Source organism: Grus americana, chromosome 8 (assembly GCF_028858705.1).
Source record: "Grus americana isolate bGruAme1 chromosome 8, bGruAme1.mat, whole genome shotgun sequence".
Lineage (NCBI taxonomy): Eukaryota > Metazoa > Chordata > Aves > Gruiformes > Gruidae > Grus > Grus americana.
This window is the reverse complement of record NC_072859.1, coordinates 5,213,370-5,230,768: the sequence shown is the minus strand read 5'-3', so window position 1 is coordinate 5,230,768 and position 17,399 is coordinate 5,213,370. Positions and strand designations below refer to the sequence as shown.

Genomic DNA, 17,399 nt, shown 5'->3' with positions numbered 1-17,399 from the left:
TTCTGGTTTTACTTTAGTATGTCTGAAGTGAATATTAAGTTAAGCAAAGAGGTATAGCCGGGGCAGCCTGGGGAGCTGGCAGATGAGACGGTGCATTGTTTCCCATTTACTTATAATAATGAGAGATACTGGAGGGAAGATAAGCAATATTACATATACTGGAAAGAAAGATTAGTTCAAATCCATTAAATAATAATAAAAAAAGTTCCTTTTACCTGTAATCTGCAGACAGCACATAAATTAACTGCAGCAGGGGGAGGAGAAGCTGCATCCCTCCTCACTACCCGCGCTGGCAGAGGCTCAGCATCGCTCGCCAAGTCTCCGAGTGTAAATCAGGCATACGTGATTTTTTTTTTTTCTTTCCTAGTTTCTAGGTTGGTCAGTTGAGACCTCGTTGCCTTTTTCTTCCAAGACAGACCTTCTCCAAAGCAGACTGCTCTAGCCAAGTTTCTTCTGACCACCAAATAACGGCAAGCCTGTCTAGTCTGGGGAGTGTGTGCTTGGGGGGAAGACTTGACTCGTTTAGAGTGAAATATCCTTGATTAAAATAGGAGGTTAATAGTGCTTCTGTGTGTGTCTTGCTTCACAAATCGCATGTTAGCGCCGGCATTTGAAAAGATAAATTTGGGCCAACAGGAGTATTAAGAAGAGAATATGAGCTGGAAGTGAAATACAAATGTCCTTATTTAGTACAAAAGGATTCATCTCACTGTCAGCTTTCTGTTTTTGTTAGGTTCACGCTTGGCTTAACAATGCAAAAGAAGAAATTTAAATTGGGAAATGCATGAAAATCTGAAGTAAAACAGGAGTTAGCAGCTTGTGAAACTTTACTTCTGGTCTTATAGCATGCAGCAGCCTGTGCTGGGAACTTGTGACTTTTCTTTGTTGCAAAACTTAAGAATATATATATTTACCTTGCCAAAAGTAAGCAAAGATCCACACTGTGAAAAATCACTCTGCTAATGCTCAGATGTTTATATAAGAAAAATATCGCTTTCGAGATTTCTTTCAGATAAATGTTTGGCTAGATGTATGGTTACAGGGTGAAGGGACGCAATTTTGCCGCTGTTTTCCCAGTGTATCCTTGGACGCGAGCTCAGGCTCTCTGACTCTTGGCCATCCTCTGCAGCCCTCCCTCTCCTTCCCGTCGTAAGGCTCCTTGGTTTTCCCCCGAGAGCAGAGCTGTCTGAACGCACGAGTGTGGACAAGGACGGTCTCCTCCTCGTAAGCCCACCGCAATCACTGAATCTTTGGCTTTTGCTGTTTATTGTGAACCTGGGAATTACCCATTCTGCAATGGGGTGGGGAGCTGTGAAAACTCATTTTTGTACAGATTTGTGAAGTTTCCATTGTTTTCCTTTGTGAGCAGGCTTGAGGTGGGTTTATGATGCCGACAAGTGTATTCTTGACCGGGCTGGGGCTTCGGTATTAATTTTGGATAACATATGAATGTGGAATTTGAACCCAGCTCACTACAAATCAAAGTTAATGAAGTAATGAATGTGGCGCACGCCAAGCCCCATTGTCTCTGTCTCTCCTTATCCAGACACACACATACTGTGTATGTGCCATGTGGTTTTGGTTTTTTAGAGGCAATTTCTTATAATATCATTTATTTCTTCCTTGGAAGCTATAGCCAGGGCAGTAGACGATCATGAGCTCGTCACAAGAGCTTTTCTGCTGATGATTGTAGCAGTACCCATGAGTTTGCTGTGACAAGAAATAAGTCATGCGTAGTCCTCGCAGAGGACAGTTGTTTTTATTTTCTTATATCCACTGTATTTTGTCCTATATTTCTCACCATCTCTGCTCCGAAACGTTTGAGGCATCGTCAGGCTGAGAAAAGCAGAGGGTACCTGCCGCACGCCCTGGCTTTGGCTCTGGGGTGTCTGTTGAGGAGGAGCGAGTCAACAGCAGCATCTCTTCAGGAAGAATATCCAAAATCAAGGGAGGGTGAAGCAGATGAGCTAAAAAAAAAATCAAATGCCGGGGGTGTTTGTTTGTCTTCCCTCACCCTTTGTCAGCAGAGCTCAGGTTTGTATTCTAATATTTGTGTAGCTGAAGGATATTATAAAATGAGAGGTACTATGTCGCAACACAAGGGGTTTTGTTCACTCCTATAATCCCAGAAGGAAAATGACATGATTTTTTTTTCTTTATATACTTGAGTCTTTTTAAACTTCCTTTTTGCTATTAGTGTCGTTGGTAGCTTAATGGATTTCTTGATTGTTGAGCTTCTCTTTTTGATACAGTATTGTTAGTCTTTGCATGCATTCAAAATGACAGGGAGCATTAAAAACAGTCATTTCAATTTGAGAAATCTAGAGATAATTTTTTTATACCCACTGTGTGAAAATAACTTGAACAGTAGCAGAATTATCCACTGTAAGAGAGGTGATTTTACTTGTGAATTGAGTTTAAAGATAAAATCTTTCCTACTTCCTGGGACGTGGATTTCCTATTCATTGCTCTGTTAAGATTAATCGGAGCAAGACTTTTAATCCAGAACAAATTGTCCTTAAACAGTGATGAGGAACATTACCCAGATCTCGCTTTATTGAAAGCCTTTGTTGGTTTTGCAATGCCGAGAAGCCACGAGCGTGTGAGAGCTGCTTGGGACTACATCATATGTAGAAGGATGCTTTTTCCTCGTTTGGCTCATTAGAAAGTAAAATGGTTTCTAGTTTTTTAGGAATACAGTTGTTAGATGTTGTAGGGAATAGGTAAATCTGTAGTGTATTAGCTAGAAATTATTTTGGCATGGGCTCACTCCACCTGCAAAAGCCTCTGATGGCTAAAAGGTCTGCCATTGACTGGGCCACTGCTGGGTTTGTGGAGTGGCCAGGACGGAAAATTAAGTACCTTACTGCAGCTTTGTTTCCTCTTTGGGAACCCAGAGAAGGACAAGCTCAGGCTCCAGCTACCCGAGCCCTTCGGGCAGCACATCCGGCAGAGCCACAGCACGATCCGCCGCTCCGTTTGCTGCCACTAACCCTGCCTGCGTGCTGCTGGTGCAGCGATGCTAGCAACAAAACCATGCTTTTAAGAATTAATGTCTCTTTTTAATCTCCTGTTTTCTGGTGGGGAGTGTGTAGAGCCATCAGATTTTCCTAAATCCTCAGTTACAGCCTAGAACGGAGTGAGGATGTCATCTGGTTTTCACCCTTTTGGGAGGGCCAAGGAGAGAGAACGGGGAGGGGAAAAATCTAATTCAAGGATTTCCAAGATGTGACGTGTGACCTTGACAGCCCCTCAGTTCATATCAGGACTCCTACCCGAGAGCAGGCTGTGATCGGTAACGTTTGGGAGCTGGTGATACTTATTTCAGATAGACGTACCACATTTAAAATTTAAAAAAAAAAAAAAAAATATAGAGAAAAAGGAAAAAAAAGCAGCTTGCTGTTTAATGGCCTTGCTGTAGGGATGCTGGCAGGCAGCACACCGTTGGCAAGCTCTTCCCTCGAGTTTAGGAGCGTATTCAAGGCCAGGAGATTTAGGGACTTATTAACGGTGCTGCAGCTTCAGGCCCTGCCGTGAGCTGGCAGTCACCGAGCGAGTAAGAAAGGAGCCACCGGGCGTGCGTGTGCGCCCCGTGCAGCGTCTCTTTCTTCTGGCTAGAATGATTTTGACCTTCTGAGTTAAACTCGCCTACTTAATGATATTTTCCTATTATTTGAATCCTCTTTTCTTCAGCTCATTTGCATGCGGTACGTCATGTTTCATTTAGGATTTGATACGGTCAGAAGCCTGGGGTAAAAGACGGTGTAATAAAAAGCTGTTTTAATCGTGATGTTTTGTACAACTGGAAGCTGCTGGGACCAGTTGGGACCAGTCATGGGCAAAAGAAATGTGTTTTTTGTCCACCGTTGCAGTCTTCCTAGAGTGAAGTGGAGGTCTCTGTCTGCTTTAGGAGAGCAAACTAAACCAGATCGTTCCCCTCCATACACGTGAATTATCCCCCAATACGCAGAGGCAGCTCCGGCAGTGTCCTTAGCAGCGACTCTGCTGCCCGTCCGTGATGTCCCACCACGTGGGGACAGCCCTTGGGCAGGGTTTTGTCTTGCAGCATCCAGGGCTAAGTGTAATAGCTGAAAGTTAATCCAGCTCAGTAGTTTAAGGCAAGGCTATAATCATAGTTATTGGGTTTTGTATTAAAATGCCCTTTTTTTTTATTTTAAAAAAAGTCCTCATTAGGTGTAGCAGACTGGCTGTAGAGGTGATTACGTTCTGGTTGGGGAGATGTGCATGGGTGGAGCAGGGCTGCACGTCCTGAGGTTCCCCTTCCCTCTCAGTTCTTCGCGCTGCTTCAAGACACAGTCATTTGCTGCAAGCCAGGTTTGCAGCTTTGAAAATGACTGTGCAAAACCCCATCAAAGCGGTGCCGTGCCCCAGAGTCATTTAAAAAAAAAATAAAAACTAAAAGGCACCTTGGAGCATGTGAGCTCCCTGGGATGCCAGGAGCCATCGCCTGTGGTCTGCTGGTGTCCCCAGGCAGGACCTAGTAGATCTTCAACAGGCCTTACCGTGTTTGTCTGCCCAGAAAGCCCAGGGAAAAAAAGGGAGAAAGGATGAAATTGCTCTCTCTGAGGTTTGGGATGATTATGAAGTGCTGGCCCGCTGCCTGATGGCTGTCACTGGTTTGCAGAAGTGAGACAGATCTGGGAGAGGTGGCTGCAGCTGTATAGCTGGGAAGTTGTGTTTTTAATTGCTAATTACCATTTGCATTTGGGCTTTTCCTTTTTAAAGAATGACATCCTATTACAAAAGAAACTGCTAGCATTGTTTATTTATAGCATGACCAAACTGGCAACTTGCTCTTGCTGCTTTGCTGGTACATCTGTATTTCACCTATTGCCTACTTTTGCTTTTCCCATCTGGTTTTTTATGACTTCTGTCCTGACAGCCCTTGTTCTTCTAGTCCTTGACTCCCCTCCCATGCAGACATACGATCCTGTAACGTTTTCCTTTTTGTCTTTATAAACAATAGGCAGGCTGTCTAATAGCGTTAAGTCCAAAGTCAAGGGACCTTTGCAGATTCAGCTTGACAACTCCTCTCTCTGAATTATTTAAAGGCCATAAACAAAAGAAAGCCCATCCAGAGCTTCAGGTGACTTCTCATCTAGTGTTGTGGAGAATGCCTGATAGGCGAGTCCTGCTAATTTTGCCCATTTAAATCCAGGGGGTTTAATAGAATGGCAAAGGCAATTAGAATTCAGGGGCCACCTCCTGGTATTCCTTAGGGGAAGGTAAGGTGCAGGGAGGTGAATGAGCAAGTCGAGAAGAGGGAAAGCGGAAGGTGAAGGAAAGAATAGGGAATTTCTCTCTAGTTGTAAAAATTATGTGTCATTTGGATTTTTATTTTTATCCCCCATCTCTCACAATCAATGAACTTGTCTAAAGACATTCTACGTTTTTCTTCTGACTTTAATCTCAGTCCTTGGTGGGTTTTCTTTACATCCTTTGTTTTTATATCTAAAATGCTTTTCAACAGCTGAATGACCCAGTGATTTCTGATTTCTCAGGTGCATTTTTGTTGCTGGTTTCACTCGTCCTTCTGGATTCGGGAGTGTTTTAGATGGATGGGATCAGGGAAGCAGGCAGCAGAGCACAATTGAGTCCTTCAGATGATGCGAAGTTCATTATTGTCTTTTGAATAGTTCATTCTGCAGAACGAAGTAGGGAAGATGTCATGCTTTGCATTTATTGTACTAAAGCTATAAAGCTGTACTCTCATCATTCTTAACACCTAAGGCATAGCTGTCATCTTTTCCCACTCCCTTCTCCTCCCAGATAAATACAATGGAGAAAGCATCAGTAGTAGGATATTCCAGCTTCTCTTTCCGTTTACAAATGAAAGATCGCTCTCTTCCCAACAGCCTTGCAGACAGCTCAAAGTCCGGTTCAGCTCCCTTTTGTATACTGCCGTAACGATAAGGATTTACAGAGACCGCACTGACCACGAGCCAGGCCAGCTCTGACCCTTTTGGGGCTTTAGGTGAGGAGGAGATAATTCTGCTCAAGAGTAAACTCGGGCTTGTGACGTTAAACTCAGTTTTGGATATCATCCGAACCTGCTGCCTGCAGGTGTAGACTCTCTAGCCATTTTTCATCGCCAGTCTTGAGTTTATCAACAGCTTCCCTCCTTCATAATTTTCCTTTGTGCCCTGGCTAGTGAAAATATTTGCCCATTGCACTTGGGTCACTTTTGAAACAGTATTTTGAGGAGAGAAAGCTTCCTATTTCTCAAGGCTAGAGAAGTCCACGTGGTTTAGTACAGCTTGTCCGGTCTTGCCTGCGTGGCAGGAGGTTTCAGGTACCTAGTGCCGCGCTTGATCCTGTTATAACATTAGCTGAATTGGATGTTGAAGGAGAGCAGCAGGTTATGAATTCTTTCAAGATTAATGGAAACTTTTGTTTTACCTTAATTAAACTTTCATTCCTTAAATCAAAGTCCCCTTTCCCAAATAGGTGTATGTTATGAATAGCATTATTATACGTATAATTCCATGAAGCTTATACGTATGCTAATGTTTGTCTTGATTTTTCTCTGCAAGAAACAATTTGTCCCTTCTTTTCTCTCATCAGGTCTTGGTGATTTCACTTCTGCAATTCTCTCTCTATATGTATGAGTTGCATAGAACAGACAAGAACATATAGGTGTATATACACATACACGTATTTATGAGCGTGTGTTCTTAAATCTCCTGTAGTGGCTTATGCAGCTCCAAGCTGGGCCACCTTGCAGGCAGGTGCCCTTCCCTCTCCTGTTCTTCCCTCGTGCAGCTGCAGCCCTTTGGATGGAAGCGGCCTCCAGGGATGAGATATTTTTTGCTCTCCCGTTGTGCCTCGCTTCCCCTCCCCTTGCAGTAGCTCTGCTTGTCACGCAGATGTGTAATCCCCCACCCTCCCTGCCTGCAGCCTCGGCTGGAGGTATAGTATCCTACCTACGCTGTCATTTCCCCCCCACAGACAGCATCCTAAGCGCTGACGCTTAGACCCAGGACTCTGTTCCTGTTGCTATTAAATATACTATTCCTGGCGCAAAGAGAAATGAAGGCTTTGATTTCCATGGCTGCCAGACTTCTGGCCCATCCAGAAACACAATTAGAAGGCTTGCAGATGCAGTGAAACCATCATCTTTCTTTTCCAGCTGGCATGAGCAAAACATTCAGAATAGTTAATGTGTTTCCCAGATATCGAGCACTCTAGTCCCCCTGCAACATTATTCCGAGGCCCGTTAGCAAAACAGTCAAGTTTTTAGCATAAGTCCAGAACTTACAAAGTTGGTTGGTTTGGGATACTGTAGTATCAGGGTTTGGTTTGGTGGTGGTGGAATTCCACTTGAAAATGGATGTTCAAGGATGTTAGTACATTTAAAGCATACAAATTAAATGTCAGGATTCAGGTTGCTTTAACGTGACCATTTTTTTGCATCTCTGTGTCAGGCCAGTCTTAGAGGTGAAGGTGGCTTTCATTAGGCCGGTGCAAAGAAGCTACAATCGGCAGGAGATCCAATTTACTAGACGTTGTCCGAACAGACAGCGAGTGACAGCTTCCTGCCCCAAAGAGTTGACAGCCAAACCATATAAAATGAACAGTAGCAGAGTATGAATCCATTACCAGTTTTAAATAAATTGATTTCCTCAGTCCATCAGCCATTTCATGAGTTCCTGCCAAAGTGTTCCCCTCTTGCTGACCCAGCCAGCCCGACTCGGCTTGGCTCCCTTCGTCACTCCTGACATGTCCTATGATTACCCCATTCTCCCGTATTGATTGCCACCATCTGCGGTTGTAATGCATTAATTGTTCTTCCACTTCTGTTTTCAGAGGACGGTGTCATATGAGGGGTTTTGTAAGGTTTTTCTTTCCAGCCCGTCCCACTAGCCCAGCATGTATTCCCACCAGTTACACGGCTGCAAGACCTCTTTCTCCAGAGGTTAGTTTGGGGCTTTATCCACCCTGTCTTAAGCCTATGGTAGCTTTAATACCTTAACATTAGTCAAGCCTTTCTCTCTCTTGTTTTAATTAGGTGAATTCTGTCTTATTTAATCTTCTGCATGCCCTGTCTCAGACTGGGAGCGGTGCACGAACCGGTGACTTTGTGATTACTCTTGTGTAAGCAATGCTTAGTACATCATTCTGTTCGGGGAAGGAAGGCTCTGCATCCCGCCATCGTGAGACAGACTTACATCGATACTCAGGTCTTTTAATCATAGAGATCCAGTAGCCAAAGGTGTTGAGGAGATGAGCTCCTCTTGGTTTCAGTGAGAACTTCTGAAAATCCAGCCAGCTTCGCTGAGAGGCACACGCTTGGGTTAAAGGGACGGGTAGTAGGCATCATCTGGGTCTCAAATGTTTCATCACATGGTAATTGGGAAACCTAAAGCATTGCCACAGCATGTAATTTGCATACAGAGCAGAATTCATTATCTTTGGAAAAAACAAGGCTGGACTTGCCCGGAATGGACTTCTGGACTGAATTCTAGATGGCTGCCAGGCACTATCAACAAAACCATCCCTGATACTTTGGGCAAATCAATTTGGCTGTCAGCTGTAGCCTTAGTCCCAGGAACCGGTGGTTTTCTGTACCAAATGGGAGAAGCAAGCAGAACTGCTGCATCTAGAGCTGTTAAGGTTGAGGACACAGAGGAGCACATCCTCAACCAGAGCTGCCATGGCTATGTGAGTGCCACCATTGTCTGGGACCACTGTGAGGGTCACCTCCTGGCTGTGGGAAGGGAGAGAGAGATGGAAAGACAGGCTGTGCATGGCCTGAAAGACTTGTTAAGCTATGGGTTTGGAGAAGAGTGAGGATATTTGGACTCCTGACGTTTTCCAAGACTCATAACTGTTCAGCGTGTTGTGAGCAGAGTTGGTGTCGTTCAGGAATTTCTTGCTCTTCTCCCATGCTCTCAAGTGTGAAACTCCCCGAGGGCTGGATGAGTTGTTGGAGCACTTGGGAGATATCACACACTGATGTAGGTCTAGGACCTATGATGGCTGGGTAGGTGTCCTGCATCCCATGACCTCAGATGTGTCCGTAGGTGTGAACTATGGGGTGGGAAGGGTCATTAATGGTCTTCAAAACCCTAGGTATCCTGTTGGACCCAGTGTGTTCAGCCGCACCTGGCAGGCTGTTGCAGTTTAGGGTTGATCTTTAGCGTGCTTGACAGCAGTGGTTTGTGCCCTTAGCCTGTTTGGGAGAGGAATGCAGCTGGAACGGATTTCTCATCAGCCAATAAGCAAATGCTGCAGTTCAGAAAATGAATGCTTATTAGGAGAGTTAAATCTCAGTGGTATTTCTCCCTGCTTTTTCTCTTCGGCGCCTCACTGCAAACATCTGGATTAACCTTGGGCAAATCCACTGAGCATGTTGCCTCGGTTTCCCCACATGTCAAAGCAGGATAATACTTAACTCCCTCACCAGTGCATTTGTTACACTTAATTAATGTTGTAATGTGTCTTTGGGTCCTCTGATAAAATGTGCTGTGCGAATGCTAAGTTGTTTTTACTGATTGGATTGTTAATTAAATGTGCACATATAAATGATTTATTGGCATTAGAGAACTAAGACTTAATAATTTAAAATATTAACGTCAAGGTGGTTGGGTCAATTTTAAGCCTGTATCATTCAGCTACTTAGAGACTGAAACTAATGGTACCGGGAGAGGAAGGGAAGCGGGAGCTTGACCAGGTAACAGCTTATTTCATGGTATTTCTATGTGGGGACTGGTTTAACACAAGGATCCAAACTCCGCTGCCTGGCCCAGGGAAGCCTCTGGTGGCATCAGCGATGCACTGAGCTTCAAGAAGCACAGGAGATGTGGCACCTAGCAGTGATCCCCCATGGCCCAACTTAAAAATCATTTGTCAGCCTTCAGAGGAGTGTGTTCCAGTTCAGCATGGCAGCTGATACGTGGCATTAGTTCTTGTGTATCGGGAAAAGGCACGAAGGAAAGGATATCTGGGGCATGTGTGCATCTGCCAGGCTGCTGACGTGGATCGCCATCTCCTTTTGAAAACTCCTGGCCCAGCAGCAGTTGGTTCCCACAAATTAACAGGATGTTTCGGTCTCTAACCATAAGGCTTCTGCCTCGTTATATTCTTCTATCCTCTGGTTTCTATCCAGGCAGGTGTTTGAGGTGGATGAGGGAATGAGCTGTAGCTGACAGCCGAGGCAGGGACCAGAGGAACAGATGTGTCATCCTAGTGCACTCATGAGTTCAAGGACCTAGGAGAGCCAAGAAGAAAAGAAGGCCTGGGGGACCTGATACAGTTGGGACCGGAGAGGAAGGTTAACCATCACACGTTCCCTTTCTGAACCCAAGGAAGTTGTGCGTGTTGGTGCTAGCATGTTGGAGGCAAAAGGGTTGGAGAGAAGGGGATACTGTTCTGTAAGCAGGATTTTCAAAGGTGGGTTCACAGTGGGATGGAGAAGGAGATGAGAAGATGTACACGATGCTGTAAAGAGGCAGTTGAAACTCAAGAATGGAGTGCTGAAAGTAGGGTTTTGATGAGAGATGCCATGCAAGGGACAATGATCTCACAAATACAAAAGCCCTGAAGGATATAGGACAGATGGTCTAGGAAAGATGAAAGCATTCTTGCACAAACTAGGGAATTGCTGATTCAAGTGTGAAGATGATTTGAAAGAGGGAACTGAGCAACCGAGGAGCTTTGGATATAGTTTAGCTGGAAGAGAAAGCACTGACTTGGCAAAAAGAGAAGGAAGAAGAATAGAGAAGGTAAGAGGGATGGGAGAAACACATCATGAGTGTGAAAGGAGGAGGCATAAGAGAACCAGCTAAACACGAAGCGGGGCTTAAAGAAATTGGAGTTTGCCCTTCGCAGGAGGCAAGGAGAGTGTTGTGAGTTAGAGAGGACCAAGGAGCTGGGAGGCCCAGGAAAAGATGTCTTTTAGCATCTCTCAGGACTTTCTCACCAGCATCCGTTCCTTCCCAGTGCAGCAGTCGGGAGCGGTGGTCCTTGCTGGGCTTCAGGACCGGGCTGTGCAGCACTTGTGGCAGGGTGGACTGGGCTGTTTAATTCGGAGTAGCTTGTACGGAAAAGGCTTTTCACGGTCTGCTGGTTTCTGTTTATGGCTCTGATCCCTTATGGTTTGCCATTGGTCCGCACAAAATCAAAATCTAAACCTACCAGATTTAGGTCACGCTTCTGAATACTCTCATGCAGGTTGGTGGCCGTTTCTTCAGATCGCACATTTTGTTTCTGATGAGGGTTTGGAAGGGAGATAAAAGCACTAGCGATAGTAATGATAGCACCCCGGGGCTTGGGTTTGCCACATACAGCACCGATGGGCAGGGCAGCCTGACCTTGGCTAGGGAGAGATTAAATTCATCACCTCCAGCACGATGTAATGACTGAGTGCAACCAACAGTAGAAGAGAAAGGAGGAAAATGTATCGGCAGTAGGAACGCTGGTCTTGGACTATGTAGTCGTCAAGCAACGTACGGCATTGCGTTATGTAGAATTGCCAAATGAGTATTTAGGGGCTCTAAGTTTTAAGAGAATAGATGCTAAAAGCTGTTTTCGCTAAACGAATGCCTAGCCATTTCCTGTGGTTTTGCAATATTGATGCTAATGTGTTGCATGTTTATGTATACGTTTTTTGTAGGCTTATTGCAAGCTATATTTATATACCGCTGCCGCTTTGTTCAAGGCCTTGAGCGTATTGTTTATGGGGAGTGTCTGAAATCCCAGGATATACGACCACAGGAACAAGTAGCTTTAAAGACCTTGTCACAGATAGATGGGTAGTGGAGCTCGATGTTCACACAGACAGAGGAGGAGAAGACTTGCCCTTTGGGGGAGGGGGGTTAATGCCAACATAATTTGGTTTTAACATATGTCTCCCTACCTTGCCTGATGGGGAGTGTGCAACAGCTGTTAGAGCTGCGTACTTCACTTTGCAGTAGATGCAGAATAATAAGCCTCTGACGAGTTATTCTCATCTTGAATTCTAAATAAATTAGGCGCTCATCAAAACCAGTTTTGTTCCAGAATGACTAAATTACAGAGGCAGTCGCCTGTAATACATCAACAATTCCTGGGGTGGGCTTTGCTGGCTGGCTCTCCTGCCTTTGCAGAGCTTTCTTCTCCCTCTTCCCATCAGTCTCGTTGGTCTCCGTTTCCATCTTGAATTCAGAAGACGGCGTAAAAACGAGCAAATCGGTGCCTGTGTGCAGCACCGTACGCACCCGTACTTCTGTTTTCTTCTAGCCTGGTCTTCAGTTGCCGTGTTGATCTCGTTTTCTTGAGAGTTACATGCTGAAAAGAAAGGTCATGCTAAGAAAAAGTGATTTCTCACTTGGCTGAGGGATAGCTTACTACTTATTTGAGTGTGTCATCGGAGCAAGCCTTGGACTGCTTTCCTCTGGGCACCCATGTGCTGGGAATACAGAGACCTGGCTATATGTGATAGCAAATAAGCTTCCAGTTATACAGCATCTTCTTGTGCTGAGTTTGGTGTGAATAGGGGTAGAGAAATGCATTAAGTGTAAAATCCAAAAATGAGAACATTGCTGCTTCAGGGTGCAGAAAAGAGGGATATAGTCACATATTGAGTTGCGGTTAGAGAATACCGGATGTGAAAGTGGTCAGAAAACTTGATAAAAGCGTCCCTGCTACAGAGGTTAAAGTCTGGAATTGCAGAAAAACAAGGGGAGGGATTCAAGGAGATGCTGAATTTCTACCTGTGCACCTTTCCTAGCGAGACGCGCTTCATCTTGTGCAGAAGCTGCAAAGTCTGCGTGATGTAGGATGATGAAAACACTAATTTATTTGAAAGCTTTTCTCCCCTTTGTAGTCTGTCCGTGAATTCCTACGTGAGAAGAAACTATACGCGTGTGCATATGATTGCGGGCAAGTCTTTCCATAGAAAACAAGCCAAAGGAGCGCCGTCGCCTGTAAATCTGTGGGTTAATGTGTTAAGTAAATATCTTTATTTCGCTGTGCGGATGTTATTGTGTAGCCTTTGTAAACTTAAAACCCCAAAAGATTGTATATTTGTAGCTGGAGCTAGAAGCACATACAAGACCTTTTTCAGATATATTGAGTTGCCTTTTTTTTTGGCCCAGATAAGCCTAAAGAGGCTTTATCTCTGTGTATACAAGGGAATTTCCTTCAGAATGAGATAAAAATATAGTTTCTAAGGATTAAAAGACACAGTTTAGGCATGCATGTTCTGTTCCAGGTTTAAAACCTAAAGACTTGGGCGTTGCTGCTCCTGAAATGTCTTGGTACGATATCTCTTGTATGTAAGACCTCGTTCTTTAAGAAGTGCTCGGTTTTTAAAGGAGTCATTAATTTCTGCTTGGGCCTGATGTTCACAGTATAGATGGTATTCCCTTGAAATTGTTCAGAAGAGATTCATGTTAGGTGAGTGTGATGGGATTAATTTTGGCCCACAGGGAGACAGTGGGGTTCGCACCACATTTAACCATCCCACCGTGCGCCCCTTCGTCAATAACGATTGTATCGCAACAATGGAAAGAAGAAAATATAATTCCGCGTGCAACACGTTATCCTGCTGGGAAGAAATCTAATCTAGCAGTTTAGCTTTTAAAAGCCTTGATTTTTGTACGCTGAAGGTTCATCATGTCGCCTAGGTTAGAATTTGTAATTTTCTTTCAAAAACAAAAGCTGACTTGAGTCATACAACAAGAAAATAACTGGATCCCAGGGGGTTTTGAGTGAAAAGCCGTTAGAATCTGCTAATTACAAGATGAAGAGCAGTCAAGCAGTGGTGGTCTGCTGGGGAACAGCTTTCACACATCTTGATGTATAAGCAAGCTTTGCGTGTGATATCGATGGGAAAAGTTTCAGTGAAATGTGTCTTGTAGATGATCTGCAGCTTCAGTCCTAAAAGCTTGAGTAATAATTGCCATCTTCAGTAAGGACTACTACTCACCTGAGTAATAGTTGCCATCTTCAGTAAGGACCGAGTAGTTTTACTTCAAGAAAGGACTTTCTGCACAAAGAGCACTAGATTTAGTTCAACTATATATTTTTATTCTGCCTATAAATAACATGAGACAATGGCTGTTTGAGTGCAAGCTTTCTCACCCACTACATTTTCCCATTGTATCAACAACTTTGCTTAATTAGGCTCCAGTTCCTTTGACTCAGTGTTCAGGGTCACTTGTCAGTGAGTCTGCTTGAAAGAGAATTGCTGACGAACCAGCCGTTTGTTAGCAAAAACGTGTGCTGGGGTGGGAAGGTGAGAAGTTGTTAATTTAAAATAAGATCTTTAAGAATCCTAACTGTGAATCCCTAGAACAAACCTAGCTGAAAAATGCAGAAAATTCACGCTTACCGCAATGACAATTGCGCTGGAAGTTTGAGGCAAATGTGCTTTATCTGTGCACAGGAGGGGGGGATAACAAACGCAGACTTCGTGGCCTGTAATTAGTTATAATACCGTGAAAGTCCCAAATAGGATTTCCAGTCCGTTGCATGAACATGTGCACGCACAATTTGAAGAGACGCAGCTCGCGTCTTAATAATCCTCCTGAGGAACACCTCCTTCAGCCCGTTGTTGCTGGTACCTGTAGGAGGTAGGGGAGAGTGTAAAAGTCAGAAATAAGTCCACGTCGTACTACTTCTCCTTAGCCAAACTTTCCTCCTTCCTCAGTGTGGGCCTGGAGGGAAACACAGTCGGTTAAGTTTATTTCAGGGTTGGTTTTGTCGAGCTAACAGCACGGAGGAGTGCTGCTGCACCTCTGATGTGGTGGCTTACGTGGTCAAAGCCGTGGTTGTTAGCTACCCGCTGCAGTTCCCACCTTCAGATACGCTGACTCTGTTTCTGGTAAGACTAGTTTTTGCAAAACTACCGTGTTTATGAACTATAAAAGTGTAGGTTATGTACATAAATAAATGTTCTGATTCACAGTTTCACTCCCAACAGGGGCACCGAGGTGTTTCAGAGTTGGCGTCCGGGTTCCTCCTCTTGTGTAGAACATGCTCCAGCTTTTTTTTTTTTTCTTCAGTGTGAGCTTCTGAATTTCATTTTAAGGATTGATATATGTGGGATAATAGAGGAGGAATGGTCTCACAAAGGATTATATTAAAGGGAAAAAAAAAAAGATGCAAGTGATTTGTGCTCATCTTGCCTATTTTGAGCCCCTTTGGGACAGGCTCTCTATTTTGTGCCAGGAAAGGAAGACAATAAAACACTCGGCTGTGGTTTTGCACGAGCACGCTGGCGAGAGGGGTGCTTAGCTCCTGGAGCGCTGTGGCTGCGGGCGGGTGTCCACGGTGGCTCTTTATTAGTGAGGAGGGATGACAGAGGAGCCTTGCAGTTACTGGGAGGATGTCTGGAGTTCTCACTTGCTCCGTAGAGTTGAGTCCGCTTGTATATTATCAGTGTGTGTCGCTCCAAGGAGATGTGTGAGCTGTTTTAACAGCTGTCCAGATGTGGTGACTTTCATTTAGCCCCCTGCCAATGTTTTCTTGCACAAAGATGTAAAGAAAGAGTGGAAGAGCTACGATCTCAGCTGTCTCTTACTCCCTGTCACACTGAAGCAGCTCTGACAATTTTCAGTTGTTCAGCTGAGTTTCCTCAAGCTTCATGAAAAATCCAGAGCATTTCTGATTCTCTTACTGCCGACTGCTCTCGCATGAATGCCAGCGGTCAGCCAGGCTTTCCTTCTCCCTTCCTTCCCTGCCCAAATTGCTTCCCCAGGGCCACCCAAATACAGGGCTCATCTAGGAGGGAAGGAAATCAGTATGCTTCAAAACCTAGCTGTCACCGGGTAAATAATTCCTTCGAATGATGAATGTAGCAGGTATCTCATTACTCAGGAAGGTCCTAAATTTGATTTTGTTTTTCTTTGCCATCAAGAATGCGCTGCAGAAATTTCTTCTTTTGGTGTAATCAATGAAAGTCCCTTCAAATCCCAAGGGCAAACGCTTCTAAGTTCCTGTGGGTGGACGAGTCGTGTTCAGCCAGTGCCGCATCCAGGAGAACGGGGATGTGTCAGGTTCAGGACAGAGGTGCTTCTGTCAGGTCTGTCTTTGCACTCAGGACTGATTTACAACTTCATTTTGCATAATGCCTACCTCTGTGTGGATATGTGTCCAGTCTGTAGGCAATAACAAAGATTTGTGGTGGAGTCAAGTCCTTCCCAATGTCAAGGAACTGTCCTTCAGGCTGTCTCTGCAGTTGAGGAAAAAGTTGGCGTGTGTGTGGAAGGCTGTTCATAAGTCTTAGCACAGGACTTCAGTCCTGGAGCATCTTAGAGCAGTTCTGGACCTGCACCCTATGTTAATCTTAACGTGAGTCCTGAGATGCACCCACATTTGTCAATTAATCTTTCTAAATTAATATGTAAAGAGACAAGACGACGCATACTTTTGTCATCCCTAGAGCCTTGCTCTTTTCTATTGACTTAACAGGACCAAAACTCTTGAGCTGTCTCCCGTCAATTTTATGGCCGTCCCTGGCTTGTTGAGATGCAACGTTATCTCATCGCAGGGGACCCGAGCGCTCCGCGCCACTTCTCCACCGATCGCTCCTTATCTGCCTCAATGTGCAGAGGAGAGGTTGCCACATTTCATCAGGTTACACAGTCGGTGGCTTTCCACCGGGGTGCAGTAATGCTTGAGATTAGCAGCCGCCCAGAACAAAATTCTGTTGCTTGCCAGGCAGTAAACCCTCATCTGTTGGTTTTTGTTGTGTTTGTTCATTTATTTTTTTCCTTCAATCTTGTTTTAGCAAAGGCAGCTGGCACCTTCTGCCTCTCCTGTTAAGGGCTACAGGTGCTAACCGCCCATAGGAGGAGGTGCATGCATAGAACAGTCATTTTAATACCCGATTTCTTCAGAGCACGACTACTTAGTTGGGGAGGATCTCCAACATACCCCTGCCTCTTCTTTGGGAGTTTCTGGCTCCTGCAGACAACGGATTTGGGAGAGATGAGGAAGGCCAGCCTTTCAACCTTCTTGCCCTGCACAGAAACACCAAGTGATGATGGTAAAGTAGAACGTGCAAGCACAATGGATGGTGATACTCTGCTTTTATGCCTGAGATACATAGACGCTCGTAGCAGTGTGCTAGGGGAAATAGATATTCTGCCAGTTAAGCGGTCACGGTGGTTTTCTTTTGGGGACGTGGTGACTCCATTCACACGTGTCCTGACGAGAGGATTGGTTCAACGTGCACACGGCTGTCGCGAGTTACCTACAGATTTAAGCAACCTCACGACTTGCTTAGGCGTTTAATGTGTTAAATATATTGGCTGTTTTACAGGCAACGCAAAAGGAAGAGAATTGTTTCCTTAGAGGTTTAAAAACAAGTTACTTAGCTGTGTTCCCGAGGAAGCAGTGCTAGAGTGCCTTAACAAGCAAGTCACTGTTTGTTCGATGACAGATTTGGTGCT

At 44.7% G+C, this 17,399-nt stretch overlaps 1 protein-coding gene and 1 non-coding gene across 4 annotated transcripts in view; both read left to right on the top strand.

Moving 5' to 3' along the window:
* Positions 1-17,399, top strand: part of COP1 (COP1 E3 ubiquitin ligase) — a 127,527-nt gene that overhangs the window by 105,103 nt on the left and 5,025 nt on the right. For 2 of the 3 annotated variants that reach the window (XR_008578104.1, XR_008578103.1), the window contains exon 19: positions 368-470. The exons of the other annotated variant lie outside the window; for it this stretch is intronic. The gene's annotated coding sequence lies outside the window, so the exon portion shown is untranslated. The remainder of the gene's footprint in view (positions 1-367; positions 471-17,399) is intronic. 3 annotated transcript variants of the gene reach the window in all.
* LOC129209753 (small Cajal body-specific RNA 3) lies at positions 3,812-3,948 on the top strand. Its single transcript, XR_008578197.1, has one exon. It is a non-coding gene; the product is annotated as a small Cajal body-specific RNA 3 (non-coding RNA).